At 41.6% G+C, this 15,294-nt stretch overlaps 1 long non-coding RNA gene across 1 annotated transcript; it reads left to right on the top strand.

The window, feature by feature from the left end:
- Positions 1-8,359: 8,359 nt before the first annotated feature.
- On the top strand, positions 8,360-14,132 carry LOC119359169. The gene is made up of 4 exons (XR_005172399.1): positions 8,360-8,636; positions 9,019-9,409; positions 10,548-13,184; positions 14,074-14,132. It is a non-coding gene; the product is annotated as an uncharacterized LOC119359169 (long non-coding RNA).
- The last annotated feature ends 1,162 nt before the right edge of the window (positions 14,133-15,294 follow it).

A 15,294-nucleotide genomic window follows, 5' to 3' on the forward strand; every position in this document is an offset into this window, starting at 1 on the left:
CATTGCGCTCCCACCAAAAGCACCAAGCCCTGCCACCGGCGATGACGTTCACCGACGAGTACAAGGGCGACAACGCCGTGGAGGCGCACGGCAGCACCAAGTTGCACGTCATCCACACCAACGACAGGAAGCAGATGGCGATCACCCTCGCGCAGTACGAGCGCCACCTCAGCCTCCAGCACCACAAGATCATCGGCATTGATCTCGAGTACGACAATGACCCTGAAGCGACGCAGAAACCCGCCCTCTGCCAGCTCTCCATCGGCAAGAATCACCCAGTGCTGCTCTTCCAAATGAGCGACAGTGAAAGGTGCACCGTCTTCGACAACTTCCTCGCCGACCCCAGGTACACCTTTGCAGGCTTCTCCATCGACGGCGAAAAAACCAGGCTGAAGCGCGTCAAACTGGAGGTCGCCAACTTCGTCGACATCCAGAAGGAGTGGAGGGTGCCCGAGGCAACCAAGCTGTTGGACTCCCTTGGAGACGTCTCCGGCGTGCTCATCGACGACTACTACAACAACATGAAGAAGAAGATCACCAACGACGAGCACCAGCGCTGGGCCATCCTGCCTCTGTCCAGGAGGCACATCGAGTATGCGGCAAAGGATGCCTACGCAGCGTACGAGATATGGAACCACATCACCCTCACCCAGGACGGCCTTCGCCGTGCAAAGCTAGAGAAGGAGGAGCCTCCCAAGAAGCGCGCCAGGAGCAGCTGGGGATGGGGAAAGCCTGACTGGTGAAGAAGAAGATGGTGCCGGCCAGGAGCCAACAATGCCAGCGTTCTTTTAGAATTATCATCAAATTTGCTTTCTGTTGTTTGCTTATGTATCGTTAGTTTGCTTGTGTGCTGAACCTAGTTTGCTTGCCATGCACAATCACTTTGTAATGATGAACTCTAATTATGTTAGTTTGCTTTCTGTTCAACTTAGCTTGCTGGTGATGAAATTGTCGTACAGAATATCTGTGATAATTTGTTTTGTGTTGTCTGCTAATGTATCATTAGATTCGAGCAGTGCAGAAAACAAAAAAAGAGTTGCAGTGTGCAAACAAGACGCATGCAGTGCAAGTTATGTACGAATGCAGTACAGAATCTGTCCAATGAAGTCTTAACATACCCAACAAAGCGGTGCACGAACCTAAATTTGAAAAAAGAATACATAAGAGCAAAACCAGAAAATGAAAAACGGAAACACGTAAATAATCAATGAAGTACAGAAATATATGAACGTGCAGTACAGAACCATAATCAATGCATTACGCATATGATTTACTAAGCAGTGCACTCCCATACATTGGGAAAAAAGATTACATAATAGCAAAAAAACGGAAACAAAAAATGGCAACTGTACATGCAGTACGTAATGCGTACACATGCAGTACAGAACCCTGATCAATGCAGTGCAAGCTCCCGACATTGAAAAAACACCTAAGAAAGAAAAATAAAAAGAAAAAAGTGACCACCCAGGTGGCACCGGCCCCAGCCAGTCTCGTAATAGGTCCCCGCCCACAAAAGGTGAGTCGTTCTGAGTCACAGTGCATGGGGTCGGCCACACATGGGCCCATAGGTCAGAGAGCATACAGCTGCGGGCGCCGTGTTTAAGCGCCCAAATAAGTAACAAGAGGAATTCGACACAGATGCCTCGCCACCTCTTATAAACATGTCGGCCGCGCCTTCCGTGGGCGAGGTGGGACTAAACATTAGACCACACACAACGCACGGGGAACCAGCCGTGTGCTCACAAGCCGACCTGGGCCCAATTACGTCTTCACTACCAGAACACAGGGCCAACAAAAAAAAAGAGAGGCCACTGAAAATAAAAAAAATGCTACATACCATACACAAACACAGGCCCAACCACGCGTTCGTAGTTCGCCGTGATATGACAATGCAGTTCGCTATTTTCAAGTAAACAGTCCTGTTGCTTCTTAAATGCATTCGTGTTCACTGAATCACACCCAATCCACCACCTAACGCCAACCACACCATTTATTACTTCCATTGCTCGACTGGTTGCATAAAAACTTATCCATTCGTGCTACAGACTAACACAACTCCTCCCCCCGTTCCTCATTTTCCTCAAAACGTAGATCTAGGGTTCATCCCATCCACAGCTCTTCTCTGGAATTCCACTGAACCCGCCATGGACTGTAAGTGTGGGTGCTTGGCAAGGATGGCTCCGGTAGCGGACACATGCGTCTACGCAGAAGGCCTACAGCTCACCAACACCGAGTGGCGCAGCATGCTCGGCTGCTTGATGATACCCAACAGGGGGTTTCGTGCGCCATTTCTTCATTGCCTCACAACCGCAGATCTACAGGAAAGTTGGGTATGTTTTTCCACTCACAATTTTTGCACATAATCTAGACTGAAAATACACACCTGAATATATAGTTCAATCAATTTGTTCAGTAATATCAACAAAAATACAAAACAGAATTTGTATTCTTGTTCAGATCTGTTAGCTATTAAGACTAGATGCTTCGACCTATATTTCTTCAGTACCACACCATGTATCGACATATGTACAAAAAAAGGGTCAGCAGATAAGTTGCAGTTATCTTAACATGCTGGAGAAGTACACTGTTACTGACATTGCAGTGCACACATGTTGCAGTATAATATATATCCCAGTAAAACTAGGAGTCAATTGCGTATATAAGTTTGTTCATACATTGCAACTACTTTACAAAATACAATCATATATATGTAACTATTTAAGTAAACATAAACAAATCATACTAAGTATAAAACAAAAACATTTGCTGTTTACTTACAAATTCTTTTTCCACCCATTACAATATGCAGAAACTGCCATCCACAATAAAATTTCATGCTTCGAGTTCAGGGAAGCTTACTTTGGAGTCAGAACACAAGAATGGCTATGGAGACATGGAAGCTGACTACCACATCGACTCTGAAGACTGCATCAACATAACTACTGGTTGGAAAGATTTTGTCTCCCAGAATGGCTTTGAGGCCGGAGAAGTGGCCATGGTCTTTTTCTACAAAGAAGAAGACTCCATCAAGTTTACAATATTTGCACTCCACGCTGTCTAATATGAAGCAACCAATATTTCTAATGCTTTGCTTATGCTGTATGCTTTTAAAATTATGTCCAACAGACAATTTGAACGATGCCTATTTAAAGTATGCAACCTCAACTACGTCATTTTATCATCCTTTTTAGACAAAGTTGTTGTTGGCAGTAATGCAGTTCTCTCGAACACATAGTGTGGTACTAATAATAACAAAAAGCAGCCATCTGAAACAGTAACAAGGAAATGCAAATGGTAGAAACTTTGCACTTAACATACGATGTTCAAAAACAATTATCATAGTATGCAGTTTAAAAAAAAATCTTATAATAACTATTCAGCTAACACAAGCGTATCATGGACCATCCATTCTAATAGCAGAATAGAAAATTAACAACACTGCTAATGCAGTACAGAAATGCATATTATGCAGTCTAGAACACAGAATGTAGTTTAAGAAAAGGAGAAATCTCATAAACAGCCATAACCACTGTAATACAGCTACAACGAAGTACGCTACCAAAGAAAATGCAGTGCACTACAACGTATGCCGCGACTACAACAAATAAAATTAAAGCACTGAAACTACAGACAATGTGATAGACTCGTAGAGGTGTCAATTTCACTCGCACTTCCATAACTCGCCTAAAAATTGTACATCCACTAAACTATCGAAAAATGCACCCGCAAAAATTTACATGGAAGACATGGCAACTTGACGAACAGCATCACCTTTCATTTAAAAACCGTGATTCAAAAAATGACAATTATACCTGCAATACAATGAATTCAAACCTACAGCAACAGTAATTACAATATTCAAACACGCATGGACGGGCAAAAATCAAAAAAATCAACAAGAACAGAGGAGCGGACGAAGCTCACCCGCTCGCACAACCAAAATAGCAAGAAATTGAAAACTAACTCCTAAAAATTAACAAATTATAGAGTGAACGGACCAATTAAAACGAACGCAATCAAACAATTCCTACTAAATAACAACATCCGAGCACAAAAAAAATCGCATCTGACGCGAACACGAACGAACAGAGAAAGCTCGTCCGCCAAATCCCTCGATTTGCAAGCACTCTAGTATATTTTCCTGTAAATTAGAAAGAATAAAGCTAAAATGAGATGCAGACACAAACTGAATCATCCCGTGACACCCGATTCCACATAGAACACGCGGGCGGAACACCGGAAAATGAAGCAGTTCTCCTGTGAAGCATTGCAGTGCCCAACGTAAAGAAGATGCAGTGCACTTGCGTTCAGCGTGTAGTGCGGAAGTGGTGTGCAGAATAGTTTTCTGCTAATATTTGCAGAATAGACCGTCTGTATATATATATATATCTGGATCTACCGTTGTAGTAGAATGATGTATGTCTTACTGATATTCATTTTTGTTACTGTGTGTGCTAGCTATGATCCAAGGATAGCACAGTAAGCACAGAGACTTGGATTTTACCAAATCCGGGTCATTACAAAATGGTATCAGAGCATACGTTGACTGTAGGACGTGACCCTATCAAATGGTTTAGAAATAGGAAGACCTTGATATGAACAACTTATGTTTTCAATAGTACCGACAAGCATTCTCGTATCCTCTTCTTTTCTTTACTAAGTTCTCATCTGCTTTCAAAAACTTAGATGTCCCCATGACCTTGACACTGATATGGACTTTCAAGAGCCTAAAGGTTACTTCATGGAAATGATGCTAAAACAAAGATGTTTCCAATACTGAAGTTTACATCCAAGAAGTTGAAGCAGAATTGAAGACACTCAAGACCAAGGTGGTTGTGAAGAAGGTGAACATTACGTACCACTACAAGGAATATCCCACATAGTTCAATAGCGTCCAAGCCCACCATGAGAGTTGTGAAATAAACAAAAGAGTGCGAGTAGTGTGCCCAACCATGCGAACCCATGTGGATGAAGGCACCATAGGAATTGTTTGAATGAAATTTATGAGTGAAATTTGGATTTTTGTTGGATTTCTTCGCCATTGATTTGATTTTTGTTGTCAGTTGAGTTGTATGATTACAAAAACCCTTTCATTATCAGGATACGACCTCCGTAGATTTGCATTATTTATTTAACCCTGGGAGGATAAACGAACCAATCGGCCAAGACCAAGGAGGGTGCATAAAGCCTCAGGATAGGTTGAAGTGACAGGTATAAGGAATTGTACCAACAGAATACATTCCTGCATGCTGGAGGTGAAGAATAAACCGCAATCCTGCGGATGCTGCGAAATAACCCTGGGGAAGTAACCCAAGAGACCCCAACCCTAACCTACTTCTTGCTAGCCTTTGCAAATCTCGAGGACGAGATTTCTTTTAAGGGTGGTAGTTTGAAACATCCCAAAATTTTCCAAATTTTGGAATGTTAATAATAAGATAATTGCTATGATTTTCAGGGAAAATTAAATCTTTTGAGTCTTGTTTAAAAATCCAATTCTTTTCTTCTGGACACCTATGAAATATTTGGAAACCACAAATAAAATGGAGTGAGAATAAAATGACTTTCTCAAAATGTGGTGGAAGAATATTTTATGTGAAGTTCTTTGAATTTTGGAGTTCCATTTGAATTGGATCATATTTGAAGTTTCAATGTCATTTAATATTTCCCAATTATTTGAATTAAATTTAATGAGAGGAGATAATATGACTTCTCCAAAACTATTATTGGGAAATATTCAATATTTCTTGTTAGTCATTTGGGTACTCATAAAACCTCAGACATATGTTGGGGAAATTATGAAGCCCATAATGCATTATTAAAACAAGTTTGTGCACGAAAATAAGTTTATTGAATTCTGAAATTAATGTGTGTAGAATTGAAATAATAAATAGGTAAACACAAACATTTTAATTCCTGTTATAATTAAACTTTATGCACAAAAAAAGTTAATTAGTCCTAAAACTAATTGGGCTAGGCCCAACCAACTCCTACAGCCCAGCTCCTCACGTATACAGGAGGTCTTCTTCCTCCTCACGTTGACCACAGGAGCCGCCATGGCTTACAGCGACTTCGCCCAACGCTTCCCTTCCCTCCCCCACCCCACCCGTTGATCTCCTGAATCGGTTCCCCTCGTCTCCTACGACCCCCACCTCTAGCAGTGCGCCTTAATGTACGCCCTAATGGCCATTACCACACAGAAACGACTGCCATTGATGCCCTTAACTTTGACAACACCCTGCTCCGTTTCGGCTCTTCCCGATGCTATAAAAGGGCGCCCGAGGAACCCCTGTCCACTCCGCATCTCCCAGTCCACGAACCCCTCTCCAAATCCCTCCGACTCCCGAGCAATTGCTCGCCGGAGTTGAGCGATGCCGCCTTTTTCCATTGAAGCTTGCGACCTCTCTGGTATGTCCCTCGCGCTCAAACTAGTTCTCTGGGCGATTCAATCACTGCAAACCCCCCTGACGAATTATTCTTCTCAAACACCCAGCCGGAGCACGACCTCAATGAAGAACACGACCCACTGGAGCTCCATGCAAGTCCGGCGCAGGGGCGGAGCGACCGTTGTATCGTTGGGTGCAGTTGAACCCAACGAAACTTGGTAGCTACGTACGTATTGGCAGGTACTCCCTTCGTTCGGAAATATTTGTCTTAGAAATAGTTGTATTTAGAACTAAAACAAGTCTACATACAATCATTCTAGGACAAGTATTTTTGAACGGAGGGAGTACTTTTTAGACCTAAACCCAATAAAAAGATTGACTGACCCCATCAATCTCGTGAACTGCCTCGGTGGATAGGTTAAAAAGGCCCAAAAGCCCATAAGTAAATTGGCTCAGTGCCCACAACTACCCAAGTCTCTCAAACATGAACTTTACGATTCCTACGCAGCCGCCGCCACGCCTTTACTCGTCCGATTCCCCAATGACTCTGGCCTCTCTCCTCTCGTCTCTTCTGTTCGTCCATGCATCCATCATCGGACACCAGCGGCAAGCCGTCAATTCAATTGAGAATTGAAGGTACCGAGAGATCGCATCGTCACATCTTTCTCTCTTGTATATGTTTTATCTAGCATAATAGTCTAGTATGGCAATATTTTTGCCCTAGTTTGCTGAAGTAAACCACGGACTTTAATTGATCTAGACCATGTAACAATATTTTTCAAAGAGAAATCGATCACCACATCAAGGCAAGGATGCAGACATGTTAAGATGACTTGTTAGATGTAGGCAAAATTCATCAAATGTCATTGCAAGTAGTCTTCTCACGCCTTGGAGAAACTAATTTAGATCAGTTGCCTTATCATCCGACGAATCGGCAGAGAATTTTAGTACAAAAGTAAACCCCAGGAGCAGGTTAAGATTACACACAAATATTTAACGGCGGGAATTAGAAGACGCCGGCTAAGTTTGATTATCCACAGAGAGAAATTTGAAGATACTCAACGGTGATTTAATGACGTCAAAGAAAAGCTGCACAATAAAATGAGTGGTCGGTTTATAAATGATTATCTAATTTGCTACGGGAAGAAATACATGTTTTCTACCATTCGTATGGATCTGGTGTTTGGTCTTTTAAAGATAATTAGGGAAATAAAAATGAGACACTCTAAATTTACTTTTTTTATTGATGGTGCTTGTATTAAACTTGTCAAAATAATTTGTTTTTTTCACTGTTTTCAAAAAGACGAGAAGCTACACCCAAGCTATGAAGTTATTTGGGTACTACTTTTTTTGTAGTACCTAAAAAGTGGTTTTAGAATTTCATTCAGCTAGTATGTCTTATACTCTTCAACTATTAAATAACAAAATATGTAGTAGCTACTATCATATTTCTATTTCCATGCAAAAAAATACTATCATATTTCTATTTGTTATGTTATTTTTGGGTGATGTAAAATGGTGTAAAACAGCTTTTACGCTTAACTAATTCGTATCAAATTCTCACGAGTCAACAAATGAACCCAATGACTAAATTTTCTGGCTCCGCCCCTGCTCCGGCGTCTTCTGTACCGTGCCCGAGGACGAGACCGAGCCCACCTCCGCGTCCATCAAGTATGCCTCAGCCTCCTCTCCGCCGGCCAGCTTGCCTTCGTCACCGGAGACTGTTGGAATATCACGAACCAGAGCCGCCGCTGTTGCCTTACCTTGCCGGCAGTGGCGGATGTACAGGGTGGCCAGGGTGGGCCGCGGCCCACCCTGGGATTTTGAATGTGCTTATATACCTGTATCTATAATTGGGCCAGAGAGAAAGAAAACGGCACAGTAACTTATACAGGGACGAACGCATCACGGCCTGTGCGAGCACGAGTAGAACCCTCATCTCGCCCGGTCGCCCTCCTCGCACAGCAACTCCTCCTGCGGCTCTGCCCGACCCTGACACCCAGCCTGCCAGCCATCGCGGCGTCGCCGGTCGCCGGCAGGAGCCCGGAGTTCAGCCATCCAGGAGGCTCTCGCCTCCCCTTCCCGGCTTCCCGCCCGGGCGCCCTCCCGGTCCAGCCGCGCCCCTACCCTGCGTGCGGCTGCACTCCGGCGAACTGCGGTCCCGGCATCCCGCCTCCCCTTTCTGGCACCCCGCCGGCCCGGCCGCCCCCCTTCAAAGCCCCACCACGGCGACAAACCCCTGAGCGATTTAAGGTACCCAAATGCCTCAATTTCAGACTCAGGGTTTGCTTTTTTTTGCCCCAATTCCATGTACATGAACTGATGAACACATAATTTTGCACAGGTACTTTCGTTAAATCGGTCTATATTCAGAAATGATGTGAAATTATAGCTTTTTTCTGAGCAAAAGAGAGGCTTTCCCTCTCCGATTTCATATAAAAAAACCAGTTCTAGTAAGTGAAATTATAGCTTGCTTGAATGAAGCCACAAAGGCTTGAATTTTGCCTTAATTATTTCATTATATTTGTCTGGAATGAAGCCAACTATCATTTCTTCCTTGGTTACTTTCATTTTGCACATAATGCCTCAATTTACTTGTGTATTGTGTATTGATAGAAAGTAATTTTTATTACAGAATTATTGAAGAATGAAGAGGGCCGGAGACATTGTTTTTCTTTTCCAGAGATAAGCTATTAAGATAGGGAAGAAGGAAGCAGGGAATATGTCGAATGTGGCTGAAGAGCAAACCGGAGAACTTTTGTATATGCTTGTTGTGAGTGAAGAGCAAACTCATGAACCAACAGTGTCTATGCCGAATGTGACCATAGAGCAACCGAAGAACATTTTCTACCATGATTTAGTCAAGATCAAGTTGAGAAAATAAGATGGGTGATAGTCTTTTGGGTGATTCCTAATCACATGCATTGAGAGGCATTATTTCTCCGAGGTGAATGAAGATGATATAATTGATACCTTCATGGCAATGCAAAAGCGCAGGCAAACATAGTCTTTTTGAACTTCTGAAGGTATGTACTATGGTTCATGTAGTATTTACTATGTACGCTTCTTTATGCAAAATTAAGATTTAATTGAGAATTTTAGTGTGTTCATCAGAACATATCGATATATTTCTTTATGATATTGATAATTAGTTAGAACATTCACATATCATATTACTTATCAAAAAAAATTAGGGCGGACCACCTTGGTGTCAAATGCTAGCTCCGCCACTGCTTGCCGGCCATCTATCCCCGTAAGCAGCCAACACTTTTTTTCTTCTAAAAAAACCAAGAGGTATCAGCCATTCAGAATTTAACACGTAGCAGCTCCATGTAATTCTTGTATTGGTTTTTCAGAAAAGTATCCAAACTTTGGAAATTCCTATCTCCCAATCCGTATGTCCGATTTCGATAAGTAAGATACCCCCGGATTCGTTGAAACCTGTAGTTGTTTATAAAAATATAAAATTTCAATTCTGATCAAATTAAAATTTAGTTTTGATTTAAATATGAATTTGAGTAATTTTGCTATATCTTTTATTCTGTAAATCATATAAAAATGTTTTATATATGGAAGTTGGACCTTAAGACCTAACCTTTCCGTTGGAACTGATGGATGAATTTTTCCAACATATTTTAGATGATGTTTTATCATCAACACCTTAATTTGACCTTCTTGGATCATCATTTAATAACTTAGTTAAAATAAAATTTGACTATAGGGTAAAACTCTTAGATTGATCCCTAGGGAATCTCTCTGGACATTTGATATCACCACAGAACTTTGAAGTTACAAGATTAAGGATTTAATCCTTTTATCTTGAAACTTATGCCACGCCAGTTTTATTTAACCCAAGTCAAATATTCCTAATAATCTCATGATAGATTTGTTGTAAGAACTTGTCTCACAACCCGTCTTCTATATCAAACCAAGATCTTCACTTAGTATCATTTCCAACCCTAGAATATTGCTATGTCATATTTCCTTCCAAGACCACACCTGATTCTATATCAACCCTAACCGTGCCCTAGAAATTATGATAGTGGCAATCAAATAATTTGTGTTGTTATTTGGATGTTATTTGTGTGTTGAATGCTTGCTTGAATCATTGTTATGTGAATGTGGATATGCCGAGTCTCTTACTTGAGTTATTTATCGCGTTAGATTGCGACGAGTGCGAAGGTGAATTCTATGAGGAGGTAGAACCTTGTGACTACGAAATCGAAGGCAAGTTGCAAATTGATCATGCTTCGACCTATATTTTCATACTATGCATAACTCTTTAAAATTTAATACTATGCATGTTTTATAAAAGTTTTGCAAAGTATTATATTTGGCTAGAGCCATAGGTTCAAGACTCACCATTGGCCACGCTTGTACAAAATGGGTGGGATGAAAACCAAACTTGTTTTAAACTTTAAACTTGCTCTGTTTGGAGCAAAGTTTGAAAAAATATTTTTAAAACAAAATTATATACTATTTTACTTCTACTCCTTGGGGGGAATGGTATTGACGGGAGCGTTTACAAGTGATTGCGCCCATCGGGGTCTTGCAGTGAATGTGCCCGACTGGGGTCTTGCAGACAGGTTTTTTGGTGGGGATTGCCGTCTAGGGGAATGAGATCTTCCAAGTATAGTTTGATGTAGCTTCCAGTAAAGCCCCATGCCACTATGGGCTCTGGCTTAGCTTAGTACTAACGGGAAACCCTTACATTAGGACCGCCATCGGAGAGGGGCTTTCATTGCCTAAGTTGCGGGCGGCTTGGTCAGGTATAGGGGGCTGTTACGGAAAGGCTTCATCGCAATCTCCTCCTAGTCGTACACCCAAGTGTGTAACTATAAACGGGGTTGGTTGTGTCATGTGGGGAACGTGTACGACTTCTCTGCAGAGGGTTTAACCTAATCGATTAGCCGTGCCCCCGGTTATGGGCAAATTGAGCAACTGAAGACTTGGACTGAAGAAGTGTCCATACGACAAGCCTAAAACCATAGAATGGTAAGACATATTACCCTTATAGATAGGCAACCGTGCCTAACGTAGACGAGTGGTGAGGAAAAAAATTGTGAAGATCTTCAAGGAGTTCCATAGGAATCTATTGACCACCATGAGAGTCTCGATAGGTAGTTCTGGAACTTGTGGATTTTGAGCAAGGCTTGATCTTTTGAAAATTAGCTTAGTCTTCCCTGTAAGAGGTCAATGAAGAACTATCAGGGAATGAAGAAGTTGTGGGAATCCCCATAAGTTTATTTATAAGGGTGGTAGCGCCTAACATCCTGGAAGGATATTGGATGCAAGCAACAAACCGGCTAAGGCTTGGTATGGGTGCCTACAACCTCAAACCTAGTATATGCTAGAGAAACATAAGCATAAGGAATTGTACCAGTGTAAGACATCCCTCAGACGAGATGTGAAGGATAAACCACAAACCTATAGATGATATGATCAAACCTGGGAAAGTAACCCAAGGAACCCTAACACAACCTATTTCTTGCTAGAATATGCAAATCTCGAGAATGAGATTTCTTTTAAGGGTGGTAGTTTGTAACATCCCATTTTTTTTTCAAATTTTGGAATGTTAATAATAAGATATTATTGAGTGAACTGCTATGATTTTCATGGGAAAATAAAACCTTTTGATTCTTGTTTCAAATATTTCAATCCAATTGCTTTTCTTTTGGACACCTATGTACCACAAATAAAAATGGAGTGAGAATAAAATGACTTTCTCAAAATGAGGTGGAAGAATATTTTGTGCGAAGTTCTTTGAATATTTGGAGTTCCATTTGAATTGGATCATATTTGGAGTTTCAATGTCATTTAAATATTTCCAAATTATTAAATAAAATATGAGAGGAGATAATATGACTTCTCCAAAAGTACTATTGGAAATATTTAATATTTCTTGGTCATTTTGGGTATTCATAAAACCCCAAGTTTGTGCTCAGAAATAATTTTATCACGTTCTGAAAGTATTGTTCCTAGACTCTAAGTAGTAACTTCGTAAATGTGAACATGTTAATTCCTGTTGTAAATAAACTTTTTTTAAACAGCAAAAAAGGGGTTGATTACCAAATTGGGCCAGGCCCATGTAACTCCAACAGGCCAACATCTTCTTCCTCCTGGCATTCACCCCAGGAGGCCGCCATGGCGTACAGTGGCTGCACCGAACGCTTCCCTTCCCTTCGCCGCACCCACTAACCTCCAGAACCGGTCCCCCTCGCCTCCCACGACCCCTCCCCTCAGTAGTGCGCCTTAAGGCACCCCCTAATGGCCATTAGAGCTCGAGGAAACTGCTGCTTTTACTGCAGCCATTAACACCACGATGCAGCTCGGTCTGACCCTCCCCTGACCCTTTATAAAAGCCTAGGATGCCGTCCATAATCTCCTCGCTCGAAGCCCTCTCCTTCGGGAGCATATCCCCCTCCCCATCTCTGTAAATTCCTCGCCGAAGTTCCAAACCGTAGCCCCTGTCCGCACTCGACTTCGTCGCCGTCGTTGAGTCCCAGGACCCCCGCTTATTCCTTTCTCTTTGTCTATCTTTCACGCACCTCGCTGACCACCTTCTCCCGTCGATCCTCCGGCCGTAGCGCACCCGAAATCTGCCGGCGTTATGTTTCACTCCGGCCAACATACATGTGTGCCAGAGGACGGGCACAAGCTTTCCACAGCCATCAACGTCTCTACCTCACCGTCCTGCACATCTTCTGCTATTGGATATTCGCCGGAGATCACCAGAACGACGACGCCGATGACACCTGACCTGCGGCCGTCTTCTTCTACCTCACCGGCAGTCTCACGCCGGTAAGCTCTCTCCTTTCTTTTATTTCCATCGTTAACTCTGGAATCATGACGCTATAACACATGAATGGGTATGCACCAATCACAACTTGACACTTGCTGGCAGCCTATTAAATCCCGTATTGCATCTTCACAATAATACCAAACTTTGGAAATTCGTATCTCCCAAACCGTATGTCCGATTTCGACAAATAAGATATCCCCGGATTCGTGGGAACCTGTAGTTTTTTCTGAAATTATAAATTTTCACTTTTGAGCAAACTAAAATTTAGTTTTGATTTAAATGGTAAATTGAATATTTTTTCCATATCTTTTAATCTATAATTCATACCCAAAAGCTTATTATATAAAAATTGGCCATTAGAACCATACCTACCTGCTAGGACCATACCTTATTTTTTTAACCATGCTTAATTCATGTTTTAGCCTCTACAACATCCTTACTCATAATTTAACATCTTCGACCAATTAAATTTTATGCTTAGATAAATCTCTTAGATTGATCCCTACAAATTCTATGGTCATATGTTAGTACCACACATATTTGGAGTTAGTCAATTATTAGTTTCAATTCCCTAAACTCATAACTTTCAATTCTCATAGTTTTTCAATTCTCATAGTCGACCACAAGTCTAATATTCTAAACAGTTTCTTTAGGGAAATTTGGTTATCAAAACTTGTCTCTCAATCACTCTATATATTAACACCATGATCTTCCCTTGAACCAACTTGACCCACCCTAGAATAAAATCTATGACAAATTCCCATCCAAAGAAACTTCTTATCTCAAACATAGCCATGACATGATAATTATCCTAAGAATGTGTTTGTATTGTTAATTTGAATCTTTATTTGAATTGTTGTGTGTTGAAGTAGTTTCTTTCGTCGTTAGATATATCGTAAAGTAAAGGGGTGGCGATAACAAGTGGGGAATCAACTTCAAGACTCAGGCAAGTTGCAAATTGATCATGCTTTGACCTATATTTTCATATTATGCATATCTATTTAAATTTTAATACTATGCATATTTTATAAAAGTTTTGCAAAGTATTATTTTTAGCTAGAGCCATAAGGACTAACTACCATGCTTGGCCGCGCTTGTACAAATGGTGGGTTGAAAATCAAACAAGTTTTAAACAAATAAACTTGCCCTCTTTTGGGGCAATGTTTTATGGAAACTTTTGAAAACCAAAACTATATACTATTTTACTTCTACTCCCTGGGCGGAATGGCATTGACGGGAGCGTCTACAAGTGATTGCGCCCGTCCGGGTCTTGCAGTGAATGCGCCCGACTGGGGTCTTGCACATAGGTTTTTGGTGGGGATTGCCGTCGAGGGGAATGAGATCTTTCAAGTACAGTTTGATGTAGCTTATTGTACAACCACATGCTACTATGGGCTCTGGCTTAGCTTAGTACTAACGGGAAACCCTTACCTCAGGACCGCCATCGGAGAGGGGCTTTCTTTGCCTAAGTTGCGGGCGGCTTGGTCAGGTATAGGGGGTTGTTACAGAAAGGCTTGGTCGCAATCTCCTCCTAGTCGTACACCCAAGTGTGTAATGATAAACGGGGTTGGTTGTGTCATGTGGGGAACGTGTACGACCTCTGCAGAGGGTTTAACCTAATCGATTAGCCGTGCCCCCAGTTACGGGCAATTTTGAGCAACTGAAGACTTGGACTGAAGAAGAATCTCCCCTCTCTTTTCTAAAAATTTGTTTTAAGGGTTAAAGTTGAGGAATGAGCACAGTGAATGTGTTTCACTTCAACCTTATGTATGTTTTAAACTATTTTTGGAGAATGAGCACTGGTGCGTATATCCCAATGTCTCACTCCTACCTTTAAAAAAAATATTATTTCAAAACAAGTTTATAAAAATTTAGTATAGGAGAATGGTTTTATGCAAAGGAAATCTCCACCAATACTTACCCTGCATATATAATCTGTTATACTTTCCTTTACAACTTGCGAGTACATTCCACGTACTCATCTGCACCTGTCATGTGCAGATCTCGATAGATTAAGAGACGATAGGGTTATGGTCTACACTCAACGAGCCTAGTGGCGTTGATGGAGCCTAACTTAGCGACTACGTATAGTTCCGCTGTATTATCTGC

This window comes from Triticum dicoccoides, chromosome 2A (genome assembly GCF_002162155.2).
Source record: "Triticum dicoccoides isolate Atlit2015 ecotype Zavitan chromosome 2A, WEW_v2.0, whole genome shotgun sequence".
Classification (NCBI taxonomy): Eukaryota; Viridiplantae; Streptophyta; class Magnoliopsida; order Poales; family Poaceae; genus Triticum; species Triticum dicoccoides.